Source organism: Triplophysa rosa, linkage group LG11, assembly GCF_024868665.1.
Source record: "Triplophysa rosa linkage group LG11, Trosa_1v2, whole genome shotgun sequence".
Taxonomy (NCBI): Eukaryota; Metazoa; Chordata; class Actinopteri; order Cypriniformes; family Nemacheilidae; genus Triplophysa; species Triplophysa rosa.
The window spans coordinates 9135204-9148471 of record NC_079900.1 but is presented as its reverse complement, the minus strand read 5'-3'; the positions used below and the strand labels follow the sequence as shown (position 1 = coordinate 9148471).

The following is a 13268-nucleotide window of genomic DNA, read 5'->3' as shown; positions in this document are numbered from 1 at the left end:
TTTTTATTTTAAAAAATAATTTAGGTGAAGAGAAAATGGTCTGTGACGGAGGAGACATTTAAGCAAATCTTGCATTTCAGGATGCTTAAATGAAGCACACGCTGTTTTATGATTTTCTTAATTTATTTATTTTTCTCTTTCAGATCGATCAGAGGCAAGAACCAAAACAGCGGTCTTCTGTCCCCACAAACCGGCTTGGAGCCTGCCACACAAAGCCAGGCAATCTCAAGCTTTTACCCAGTGCGTGTCTTCCACCCCCAAAGCGAACATCACACAAATAAAAAACATTAAATCATGCGTTTTGTCTGCTTTTATTAGAATGCATATTTGTCAAACAAAGAAGCTATTGTCTTGCAAATAGGTAAACTAACCCATTCCATATAAATATATTGATTAGGCCTATCGTAGTTTTTAAAATGTTTTACTTTTAACTGTGCATTTTATCGTCGTAAATTATTTAAGTAGCCTAAAATTTCATTAAAGTTTTGTACACAAAAGCACCCGTTAACTAGGGCTGTCACGATTATTAAATAATCGTCTCATCGCGATTGTTTGACCTCATCGCGATGGTTTCAGATCATCGCAATTATTGCACATCTCTATAGAAGACACTAGGGGGAGCTGCAGTGCCTGCATATTGCATATTTTAGTGTATATATTGTTATTAAAGCATGGTAATACTTGTAAAATGTACCACCACAACACAATCACTTAAAAAAAAAAAAAAAACATATACAAATTACCTGCAGTACAATTTAATATTATTTAAGCAAATCTCAGTGTGAAAACCAGTCTACCAAAATTTCATTAACACACAAGTAAAATTTTATTGTAGTCAGAAAAAAACAGACTAGAAGCTTTTCTATGACTGATAGTATTTTAATGGTGGCTTCAATTCACACCTGATCAATTTACTTCATTTACAAGTATTTGGCGGTTGTATTATTGAAAGGTAAAAGCCTAAACCTTAAATATATGATGACCCAATTTTTTCCAATGTATTTCCAAGAAAAAAACATAGTCTTGTATTCAGAACAATATGGTCGTTTCAATCGCTGAATCAAAAATGTATGAGAATTACACGTCAATGCTCAAAAACAGACAATTAATCATCAAAGCCCTAAAACAGACAATTAATCGTCAAAGCCCTAAAACAGACAATTAATCGTCATAATCGCAATGATTTATTAGACAATTATTCGTCAGTCAAATTTCATAATCGTGACAGCCCTTCCATTAACCTTGTAATTTCAAGCATTTAAATAATCATATAATTAGGCTAGAAAAGAAAATACTTTATTAATGTAATGAAAATAAGAAATCGCATTGGAATCTTATTTACATTGTCATACTAAACGAAACAACGTAATCTATCTTTCTATTTGTCATTATTCCTTATCAGTGATCTAATGAGTTCTTAAAACTTGCGTACACGAGCTGAGACATGTCGTGAGATTTGATTGTAGCAACCGCTCACGTCCATTTTGATAAATGCCAAGTTTTGCGTGGAAACGACCGTACGTGCAGTTTTTGGTCGTACGCTCGTTTCATAAATGAGGCCCAAGGTGTTTAACTTACTACCAGCATCATTAGCTTGTAGTCACATCTGATATATGTAAAAAAACACTTTGTGAACAACTTCCTGATTAAACATTTTGACTGAAGATGACTAAAGATGATATTCCAACTTCAATAATGAAAATTCATTATAAGTTTCTGCAGCTAAACTGGTTGAACATAGCACTATCCACATCAAGGTAAGAAGTTTACATCACAGACGACACACAACGTAAATAAAATGCACCTTGAAAGCCCTTCAAATTCAAGTCGCTTTGGATTAAATGAAGAGGCCTTTGGTTTGAGATAAAAGACAAATGCATTCAGACATGCCGGTGACCTAGCCCCCATTACATGTACGTGAAAGTTGTAGGAGGACAGACGACATGTCGCTCTCTTGTTCTTTTCTGTGTTGCCCTGTCTCTCACCTCCTACCTTCCTCCTACGGCACACTCATTCAAAAGGATATCTGTAAACAAATGCATTGTCTTGCCTAGTATATTGTATTTCCGGCAAGTTTCCCTCGGGTCTGCATTTATCGTAACACCACAAAGGATAAGTTGGATGTCGTCAGTATGTAAAAAAAAAAGTGATATCTTCTCTGTTTGTTTGCTTATCCGACAGGGCAATGCTGCCACAACTGATAGCATCACTTTGGGGGTATCAAAACTAGAAAAACATATCAGGTAGCACAATGTAAAGTTTACTTTTAAAAATAAAGTTTCTTAAAAGTCTCTTTGTTAGGCTTGACTAAATCTTGCACAAAAAGTTGGATAAAGGTTTCTAGACTATAAAAAGGTACATTTTAAAAATGCTTGTTTTTTCAACGCATGGTTGCGTCAAAAACAGGTGAACCCAACCATTGAGCTGAATTAACTCAGAAAATACCCATATTTGACACGATCATGAGTTGAAACAACCTAGCACAGGTTGATCTATAACCCAACAGTTGGGTTTGTCCCTTTTTGACCCAACCATGGGTTAAAAATAACCCAACTTCTTTTAGAGTGTAGGTAAGAAATGGTTCTTTTAAAGGTTTCAAGGTTTTTGTAAGTGTCCTAATGTTGTATTAGAGTCCCCAACAACATGTTCAAATGCATCAAAGGTAAAAACCCAGAGCTATTTTCTTAAAATAAGCATTTAGTATCTATCCATTTCTCAAAGATCCCTAAACGATTCCTCTGAAGCTGTTCAAATGTTCCGCTTCTCTAAGCTCCTCCCTACCGCGAGTCCAGTGTGCTCCGATTGGCCAACTGGCCCAATCAGTTGTGATTGGTCTTTCTTCATACACTGCGTGTCAGAAACGAAATGCCCATTACCACAGTTCTTATCTCAGGAAGGTTTTTGTAAACAAAGACGCTGTGTGTAAAAATGGCATCAGTATTACCATATCACAAGTTTTTATCTTCATAAACTTATCTTCATAAACCATTCAGACTATTGTTTTCTGTTGATCTTTTTTCATCATAGCTGTGGGAGAACAACAACGGCTCTATCCAAAAGTTGATCATTACTTTGATTATACAGAGAGGAGTAACTGAGCAAGTTAGCGAGAGCTTCCAAAGATAATGCACACACCTTTGCATAATAAAATGATATAGTGCTGCAGTCCGTTTTTAAAATAATGACAAGCAAACCATTTTGTTTGAAGGGGATCGTGACCACAGCTAAACTTTGCACACTTGACAAAACAATAATGTGAGACACGTTAGCAAAGTGCTACCGTGACTAAACGATAAAGGGATACAGTTTGTACAATACTACGACAACAGTCTACAATAACCGCCACATTATTAGGTAAGAGTTGGATTATTAAAACTGTAACACTGTTAACTTATACGTTGTTTACCTGGAAACCTACAGCTGTACTAAATATACAACACGGATTAGCACAATTACTTTAACGTATATTGTAAGCACTCAATTTAACATGTACACATAACGTATTTGTCAAACTTACAGCTTGTGGTTCTGAGACGCTTGTTAGTCCAAATAAAGTTGGTATTGACTTATCTTTAAGGGTCTAGCGGCTGGCAAATCCCGCGTTGAACACGCCAAAATTTGAGAAGCAGTCGTCGGTAAAATGACGAGCACATTACACAAGGTTGGAATTGTACTGCAGTGGTATTGTGGGAAAAAAAATGTAACCACTTATCCTTCACATCGTCATCCTTTGGCAGCGAAAACAAAGTACATTTGCGTTCACAGCACAAAACACAGCGTCCCCTCGACATGTTGTATATGCAATACTACCTGAAGTGCTAGTGGGCAGGTCAGAGTGTTCCTGTTTCGCGGGAAGGCGGGGATTGTGCTGATGCATTACACTGTGACGTATCGATGTTACACTCAAAAGATTCGAAAACCTAACGATTTGTTTGGGCGGTTCGGAGTCGACTCCTTACTTTGGAAGCCAATATCTTAATTTATCATAGACTTTTTGGAATAACAACTTTGCAGATCATCAAAATTGAAGGAAAGCTACGTTACACACTGAAATGCCGGTAATTTTATGAGATTCATGAAACCTGCTCTTTAAGAACATTTCACTGAAACGTTCTTTGGGAACCATTTGGTTCTTCAATGGCACCCCTACAAAGAATCCTCTATAGCATCTAGATGTTTAAGTGTGTTGGTATTAAAGTTGCCAAGACAGCTAATTCCATGTCTGCTAAAACTGAAATCAGAATCATATTTAATTTGTGAAGACGGTTTGCACTTTGCCCCGCTCCTGAAATTGCAGTAAACATGCAAGATATATGACATGAAAAAAAGTCTTATAAATCACAAAACAAAAAAATAATAAAAACAGGTTGTTTTTGTGCAGCTGTTAAAGGCCAAATACTGTTCTTAAAGTGATAGTTCACCCAAAAATGAAAATTTTGTCATCATTTACTCACCCTCTTGTCATTTTAAACCTTTATGACTTTCTTTCTTCTGTAGAACATAAAAAATATTTTGATGAAAGTTGGTAAGCGAACAGCACTGGCCCCCATTCAGTTCTATTGTATGGACACGAAACCAATGCAAGTGAATGGGGGCCAGTTAAAGGTGTCATGAACTGGCCTTGTTTATTGTTTTATACTGTTGTATGAGGTCTACTTATGACGTTTGCATGGTTTTTACATTCAAAAACATCAAAATCAATAAGTAATAGGCTATTTTCTACTTGGGTTTTGAGGCCGACCTGTAACCGGAACTTGGTCACCACCTTAGCACCCTCTGAAGAACTTTGTCATTTATCTCGCCGTCAATCTGTAATAAATCATCAATAAGCGCATGAAATCTAAATGACACATAGTCATTTGATGCATGGTTATTGACTTCATTGGCTAAATGCTGTAACACTCTAGCTAATTGTGCGCCCGAAATAGTTACTTAATGTTATACACGAAGCAAACGATCAGTTAGTGACGTGACGTTAGTCCAAAACAAGTCAAGAGTAATCGATCAAACGCTTCAATCTACGCTGAACCAATAGTAGGCAAGACCAACCCATCTAATTATCATACAAGACACAGAAAAGTAAGAATAAATTCAAGAATAAATAAATAAAAGTGGAAATAAATACATGCGATAATAAATAAATATAAAAATAAATAAACGTATAAATAAATAAATGTAAAAATAAAAGGAAATGATAAATAAAATAATCTAAAAATAAATAATAATAATAATTAAAAATAATTAAAAAATGGACACAAAAAATAATAAATCAATTTAAAAAATGAAAAGAAAAGTTAAAGCTAAGATCAATAATAGCTAAAACGAATTATTTTGTTTTATCAAACCATTCATTCCTTTATTTATTTTCATATTATTACATTTATTCGTTTATATATTTATTTATTTATACATTTATTTATTTATTTATACTTTTTGCAGGTTTAGTCCTCCATACGCTGGGCCTGGTGTCAATAACAGTTGTAATTTCAGTAACAAGGGCGTTTTCAGTTCTGACACTTACAGGATGTTTGCTTGAATACGATTCCCTCTTATATAACAAAAGCTCGGGTTAAAATTGATGTCTTAATTCATGACTCCTTTAAAAACATTCTTCAAAATATCTTATATTGTGTTCTGCGGGAGAAAGAAAGTCATACAGGTTTGAAATGACAAGAGGGTGAGTAAATGATGACAGAATTTGGTTGTAGAGTATTTGCTTGGACCAGTAGCAGCATAAATGTGATTCTCAATGCGAGTCAGTCGTTGGCCAATAACAGCAGGGACAGTGGCCCGTACAGATCAAATAAAAAATATCTGCAATGCGACCAAACAAACCTTTCACTCTTGTAGACTAGGAATGACTCAGTTCTTTAAAAGTCTGGTTAAAATCTTCTAGGCCGAGCTCAGGACATAAATAAGTAATATCAGAAACAGCTGACATATGTGGCCTGCATTTCAATTTAACTAAGAGAGTTTCACATCATTATGCAGACCTGCAAAGCCTGGGAGACGTATCAAAAGCAAAATATGAAAGTATGTCAGACACGTCATAATCTAACTTTGATCTTTCATCAAATCAAAACGATAATGAATGCTTGTGCAGCAAAGCCCTTAACATTCACATACAATTCTTCTGCATATTAAGAATATTTAAACAAAAGGATCGTTTGTCACAATTAAAGGATATTTTGACCACCCGGCAGGAATAAAATGAGAAGCTAGACGGAGAAATTTTCAGATCTTGTTCTATAGTTTGCAATGTTAATTCTACAAATGTAATGCTTCTAATAAGATCTCATTTAAATTTATTGAAATCTACCATTTCAAAATCCTTATACTGTATAAATATTACGCAATTCTTGAAAGTGACATTTCCCATTAGACTGACGTGTAAGCTAGTAAGATTCATGCTTTCATTATAATGTAAAACCACAATAAAGCAGTACCAATTTGTCTTCATGTAGCAGCCAACATCTCTCTTTAGAGAATCCTGTTTATTTCCTCCCTCAACAAACCATCCCAAAGCTTTAAAGTTCAATGAGCGCAAGCAGACAGCCAGGTTCCAAAATGATGTGCTGATCACTAAGAAAAAAAGAAAAAGAACCTCATATGTTCAACATCTCCCAACCAATGAACCAATGCTGTATAAAAGGTTTCAACACTATTAAAGCTGCTACTATTTCGACAACCTCCAAGTCTGCTACGCAACCTCCAAAGTTACTACTGGGTGGCATCAAGTGGTAAAAGGAATGGCCACGGGATGCTAAATAAGTATCCATTTTTCTGCCGAGTTTAGCCCCAACTCTGATATAAAACACCTGAACAAGCTAATCAGCGTCTTTATGAATAGATGCGTTCAACTTAATGCGACGCTGCGCAAATCTATCAGCGTATGACATTTAAGTACCGCAATAGAGATTCAAGTGCAGATTGCTTGGTACGCATTTGAATCGCTATCGTGATACTTTAATGCGATATGCCAAACAATCTGCGCAGCCCAACATTAAGTTGAACGCGTCTGTTCCTGAAGTCACTGATTAGCCTCTTCAGGTGTTTTATCAGAGTTGGGGATAAACTCGGCAGGAAAATGGATCTCGCGGGCCAGAGTTGAGAACCCCTGGGCTAAACACAGTTTCAAAGCCAGTTTACGATGTTTTAGTGAGTTTTTATCCGGCAAGTTGACATGGGAGGATAGCCACCCCATCTACTGACAGACGTCGCAGCCTCTTGATGACTGAAATCACTGCCTTCTCATACATTGGATAAAAGTCAGGCTTTAAAAAATAGTTATGTTTGTATGAGTTCGTTGGACATTGGTGTGCACTGCACCGGGTTGCTGCTTTTGACACTGCGCTGTTAAATAGTTAAATAATCAATGGCGCAAACAAGCGTCTCATGTGCGTTTCGGGTTAAAGAACGTGTTTCTTAATGTGACCACTGAAACCAACAGACTGATGAAAATGCGGGACATTTTCTCAATATGTGACGTGTGGGACAAGGGGTGAAAATGCTGTGCGGTACAACGCAAAGGGTGGTCACCCTAAGTACAACTCACTTTATTGCTGTTACACCTTGTGTTATCGGAATAAATAAATTCAGAATCTGATGCATTTATAATTGCGGAAATGTTTTTGGTCTAATGTTGCTTTGATAAGACAAGAACTTACTAAGTATGTCTAACTTCCATGTTTACCTTAAAGGTCCAGTGTGTCATTTTTTTGGAGGATCTATTGACAGAAATGCAATATAATATACATAACTATGTCTTCAGAGTTAATGAAGCGTTACATTTTTATTACCTTAGTCTGAGCTATTTCTATCTACATACACCACGGGTCCCCTTGCATGGAATTCGCCATGTTGTTTCTACAATAGCCCTAAACGGACAAACTGCTCTACAGAGTGCATTTCATAAATACGTTATTTCCTTCGGTGAAAACGCGACGTCATCTTTGTACTGGAGAGCCACCATAGTGTTTTGAAAGGGAGGGGTGAAGTGAGCCATTGGTGCCACTAACATCTCCACATTGCTCCTTTAACGATCATTTCGTCAGATTTCAGGGGTTCGGCAAGCAAATGTTATGCTTGGCAATCTCCCTGTACTGAAGCAACAACAACTGCTACCGATGTCCCCACCCACATGTTTTCGACTCTGAAGGTTTGCCCTAAGCCACAAATAAAACCTTGGAGTTAACATTAACAACCAATCTGCTATGCTGAATGCTGCATGACAAATGTGAAACTGGGGGTGCCTTTGCTGATTGTACAAACTGGATCGAAAGCTGAGAACATCCCAATTCATTGACAATATGTCACACTCATACTCAAGCTCTGAGAAAGCACATCCTCCACCCACCAAATCTGCATTAGGACAAGAAAATACAACTGATCTGATCTTTATTAGATCAGTTTACACAGTAATGACGATCTGAGTCATTAGAAACCCAGAAAAACTTGATGTTGAGTCCATGAAAAAAGCTCACTACACCCTTCTCTGAAGTGCTCTATACGTGAGAAGAGATAGAGGAACTCTACTGCCTGACTCCACTAAAACCAATTTCTAAATGCACGGAGTCATTTGAAATGTCAGATTTTAATAAGACAGACATTTCTCACACAAAGGAGCTGATTTAGGAGCTGAAGTTATTATTACTGAAACACATAAGGAGTAGTAGGCGATAAAATTACCTGGAACTGTAGCTATTGTATGAATGTGAAATTAGTGTACATCCTGATAACTTAATAAACACGAAAACAAAAGAGGAAGCTTTTCAGATGTGGCACTAATTGAACATAACGGAACAAACACTAATAAAAGGAATGGAGTAATGTCCATTGTAATTATAGTAAATAATAGTTGTAAAAAGTATTGCAAGCATAACATAAGCATATATCATTTATTTATAAACCAAGCTTAATAAAACACATCTCCATGTCTCTAATGATGTTAAAACCCTTTTGATGCAAAAGCTTATGTATAAATGCAAGGAATTAGATTGCAGGCATATTTTTTGTGTATATGAATGAATTTCTTAACTTTTTGAAGTTTAAAGCAAAAATTGGAACTCAAAAATAGATATACTATGATAAATATGATCTATAATACTTCAACTTCAATTAGGAAGTTAAGTGGCGTTGTAATATTACGAAAGACTTCTAAAGCACATCCAATCAAATTGTACGCAGGTAGTTTAATTACGAAACGTGTCATAAAATAGTCTCGTCTGTGGTGTAAAAGCAAAACTCCCCTAATTTACATCAAAAACAGAAATGAAAAAGCGGTGACCAGCGGCAAAGGCTGGTGTGCCGCCGCTCTCCATCACGCCTCACACGAGGATTCCCTCGGCCATATACTGGAAGAGGTGACGTCATGGGGGAGAAGTGGGGAATTACCCGCTTGAGAAAAGACAGAATCCTCCGCACCTTCAGATAGAACTGAGATACCAACAGAAGTTACATTGGAAGCGAACCATATGTACTGACTGGCGAATCAGGACAACAAGCTACCGATTGTGTGTTGGAGATGTGGGCGTGTGTGAATGCAACGGCGAAGAGAGAGAGAGAGAGAGAGAGAGAGAGAGAGAGAGAGGGGGGCTATAAAATACGACAACATGATATGTCGTGCTCTTCAGGATAGAAGAGCTAAAACCAGAAAAACACAGCACATCAGGATGAAATCGTGACATCAGGCTTACGTCACCAAAACTGATTTAACTGTAAATGTTTCTTTCAACTTCTTATTGACTTAATTTAACTTAATATCAGACTAACACCGTTTATTTTTAACATTAGTCATGTACTACTGTCTGTTGTTCTCCGGACACAGCGATACATTGTTATAGTTTTATGTAACGGCTCAGCTGAAACATGTGTACGTTTATTTCCGTCATCAGCGCATCGCCTTCTCAGAAATGAACGGCAGCTTAGCACTTTAGTACAACATCACACAAGCATTTACGAACCTTGATATGGAACAGAAACAGCTGAACACATTTCAACTAAAAACATCCACAGAATTGCTCGATTGCGCTTCTAGACTGCCATAAAAAGAAGAGACGTTGCTGGATAACTTACCCCTCCTGTGTGTCGCTCAAGGGTTCTGAGAAAATGTGTCGATCTGTCCACAAGTCCCCTGCGGAAACAAGCGCCGTCGAAACGTTACCAAGTCGTCCGAAACGCCAGTAACTCGAGTTTAAAAGGTTTTTCGCTATTCTGAAAACGTCTTTTCTAACTTTTCTTGGACCACTAGCACGCAACCTACAGCACTCTATGCGAAAATGGGTTGCACATTTCCAGCTACTCTTTGATTGACAGGACTTTAGGACGCTTGTGAACGAGATCACGATTTTGACCAATAGCTGAACTCGAAGGACGCTAAGAAGGCGGGACAAACACCAAGCGAGTTTGAGAGCTTCTGTGTTTATGGCGCTGGCACGGTAGGCTGTTCCGACAGATGTGTCCTCCCTCCGAGCGCGCTGTTCTGAAAGCTAGCGCGGCGGGAGGGAGGGCGCATTTACGGAACAGCGCGGCTGGAAGTCATCTGAATTACTGGCAGCGCTGACGTCATATCAACTTTAATTCAGTGGATGTGAAAGGTGTAGCGTTGTGACGTCCGCCCCTAATCGATGAAATCCTTTTAATAACACTGTGACACGGGTGGAGAAGAAAAAATATTTAAATGATCTCAACGTAGTTTCGAGGTTATTATATTTTCATGTCAAGAGTTTTTTTTATTGACTCGAAGAATAATGTTGTATTGAAACGAGTTTAGGATGAAACCATTTTGTAAATCGGGGGGCCAAATGATAAGTTGGTTAAAGTGTTGTTTGACAAATTGAGTCTGAAACAAATGCATTTTTTGCAAAAAAGTACATGACTAAAACGTTATTGAATTAAACATTTTATTGAACTTAAACGCGTTTCCTTGAAATATAAAAACAATGTGTGCCCATATGTCATGCATTCAGTGTGTTCATACATAACAAATGGACTTCCAAGGAAACACCAGATGGTGTTTTCCGCAGATTCAAAGCTATGACAAGTGAAGTCTTTGTCGTTTCTGCTACATCTGCTCTTCAGTCACTAATGGTTAACCGAGGCTAATACTGTTTTAAAAAATCCTGAAACCCCACCTACTGCTATGAAAAGTGTAGTAGTGTGTGTGAAAATGAAATAAATGTGTGAGGACGTACATTTTTTAAGTCAGAGTACAGTTAGAAGTGTCATTTGGGACTTTTGTAGAAAACGTTATCGTCATTCGCCTATAAAACGAAAGAGGCAAGAAGCCATCCCAATGTGCATTTACTGTATGTCTTGCTAAAACGCAACTGATATCATTTAATGGGTTAATAGAGTCTCGGATAACCATTATGTATAATGTGCCCTCTCACATGCAGGGCACATATAATAACAGTCTTATTGTAGAAAAATCATGCAGGCTGTTAGTCATTACAGGCACTGCCTACTGCAATTCTGTCTTAACATTTAGCAAGGAAGAAAATTCACAACTAGCTCGTAGAAAAACAACATCACTCCTATGTCATAGTTGGTCCTTCCTGTGATTGTGAACATACAAGCGTCTGTTCTCATGGGATACTAACGGACAAAACAGACACATGCTGGTTTACTGTAAGAATTTATAGGCTATGAATTATGTGATGTGGCACTGAGATGTTTCATATCTTGTATTAAACATGTTTTTTATATCTCCATACAGACTGTAATCTATTGAAGTTATTATTTAAAAAAATGATTTTACCCACTCTATCATTTGAATATCAAGTAAGCACGATTCAATATTGTCTGATGTGTTGCTAAATCAAACATGTTAAATAGTAAAATAAGGTTTCCAAGTATTATTTGTGTTAAAATCATGTTGAAGCAGTTTCTGGTGCCTGCTGTTATCTTTTTAAATGGCTGCTGAACAGCTGAGAGCCTTGTCTGTAAAGAAATATCAGCAAATTTGGTTGTCACTGTCTGCTGTTCTTGTGTTGTGTCTTTTATCCAAGCTCCTTCTTTGTCTTCTGTTGTCGTCCGCTGCCGTTTTAGAAGAGCACTCTCCTTAATCAGATTCCTTCATTGATTACTTTAATGGATTCCCTCTACAACCAGCACACCACCACCAAGGACAGAGAGAGAGAGAGAGAGAGAGAGAGAGAGAGAGAGAGAGAGAGAGAGAGAGAGAGAGAGAGAGAGAGAGAGAGAGAGAGAGAGAGAGAGAGAGAGAGAGAGAGAGAGAGAGAGAGAGAGAGAGCTAGCTGCCTGCAGTCAGGGCTGGACTGGGAAGAAAAATTGGCCCTGGCACTTTTAGGCCTGCATCGACCCTCCACCGAATTTGTCTACCCGGGGGGGGATAGGGTGTGGATTTGCGTGCATACGTGTCTTTTGCATTCCTGTTGCATGCATTCGCATTTATAATACGTCCGTCTAAGCGGCCAACGCGTCCGTTCCAACCCCGTACGTTAGCGGCCCACCGGGAAAACGCCCGGTACGCCAGATGGCCAGTCCGCCGCTGCCTGCAGTAATGCAATATGCAGTAATACTGTCTGAATATGACACATCCAATCTAAAAACATGAAAATTTGAATCTTTTAATAATTTAATACTTTACTATATGTGACCCTGGATCACAAAACCAGTCTTAAGTAGCACGGGAACATTTTTAGTAAAAGACAAAAATACATTGTGTAGGTCAAAATTATCGATTTGTCTTTTATGCCAAAAATCATTAGGATATCAAGTAAAGATCATGTTCCATGAAGATATTTTGTAAATTTCCTACCTGAAATATATAAAAACTTTATTTGTGTGAGTGGATGGTCTGCCACAGTGCCCCTGATTAACAACTTTGAAGGCATATTTTGATTTTTTTGCGCTCTCAGATTCCAGAGTTTTAAACGGTTGTATCTCAGCCAGATATTGTCCTATTCTAACAACTCATATATCTATAGAACGTTTATTTATTCAGCTTTCAGATTATGTAAAAATCTCAATTTCGAAAAATTGACCCATTAGACTGGTTTTGTTGTCCAGGGTCACATATTGATAAAAATTTCATTTAGATGGATGCTTCAATTTTTTAACGTCATTAGGCATCTGACTTAGGCAACAAATACATAAATACAGTTCTCCTATCACATTGCTATTATGTTTCATGAGGTGTACGTTACTTTTGTACCATAGCAACCTTGTCTCCCTGTTACCAATGATTTATAACAAGCAGCACTTAGATCTCTAAGTAAACATCACATAAGGTTTTTTACTTCATT

The 13268-nt window shown here is 37.5% G+C and overlaps 1 protein-coding gene across 1 annotated transcript in view; it reads right to left on the bottom strand.

The window, feature by feature from the left end:
- stat3 (signal transducer and activator of transcription 3 (acute-phase response factor)) overlaps positions 1-10311 on the bottom strand; it is a 44868-nt gene extending 34557 nt beyond the window's left edge. The window contains exon 1 of the mRNA XM_057345748.1: positions 10075-10311. The gene's annotated coding sequence lies outside the window, so the exon portion shown is untranslated. The remainder of the gene's footprint in view (positions 1-10074) is intronic.
- Positions 10312-13268: the final 2957 nt, after the last annotated feature.